We start from the raw sequence: 807 nt of genomic DNA, 5'->3' as shown, positions 1-807 counted from the left end.
TCAGCATTTCTGTCACGCAGAGCCACGGGAGGCCATAGTGAGCTGCACCCCAGCAGCCACACCACTCTGCTGAACACAGCCTTTCTCAGCAGGGCAGCAACCTGGGTTCTGGGCAACATATGAAGAGACACAGCTGAGACAAGGGGCCCAATGAGGTCTTTCCCTTTTCCTCTGCCAGGGAAAGCCACTTACACATAGACCTGAACAAAACTGCATGATTCATGGCTTATCCACCTGTGGCACCCTTACTCAGCATGCTTCCTTTTTCCAGATGATACCCAACGACCAAGCTTTCACTGCAACAGGTTACCATTCAAACCCAAAGGTTTAATATCTCACAGGACTTCTGTATTTTATGTTTTTAACGGATCTCAGTGACCTTGAATCAGGCCCCAAATGTAATGACAGTGCCCTCGACACTGAGAGACTGTAAAAAAAAACAAGAGGAGAGGAAGATGAGGAGGCGCCGCCGGTAGCCCCGCAGGCTGCAGCCGCAGACCCCAACCCGCTCTGAGGAGACACTGCCCCTCCCCTCACTCCCATCTCTCCCATCGCACACAGCAACGTCTGCGCGTACACAGCCGCCTCACTACCGGGACGAAGCTCCTCAGGAAGCGCAAGCGGCTACACTCCGCACCCACTAAAACAGCTGAAGCCGCTACCGCTTCTCCAGAGACTTTTTCGGTCAGGGAGCGCCTCCTCCTGCCTCTCCCCCCACTTCCCGGGGCCGCGCAGGCGCAGCCCGCTCCCGCGAACAGGTGAGGGAGCCTAACCCGCGTGCGCGCCAGCCAACGGCGGGGGAGCTGT

Source organism: Grus americana, chromosome 2 (assembly GCF_028858705.1).
Source record: "Grus americana isolate bGruAme1 chromosome 2, bGruAme1.mat, whole genome shotgun sequence".
Lineage (NCBI taxonomy): Eukaryota > Metazoa > Chordata > Aves > Gruiformes > Gruidae > Grus > Grus americana.
This window is presented reverse-complemented; position numbering follows the sequence as displayed.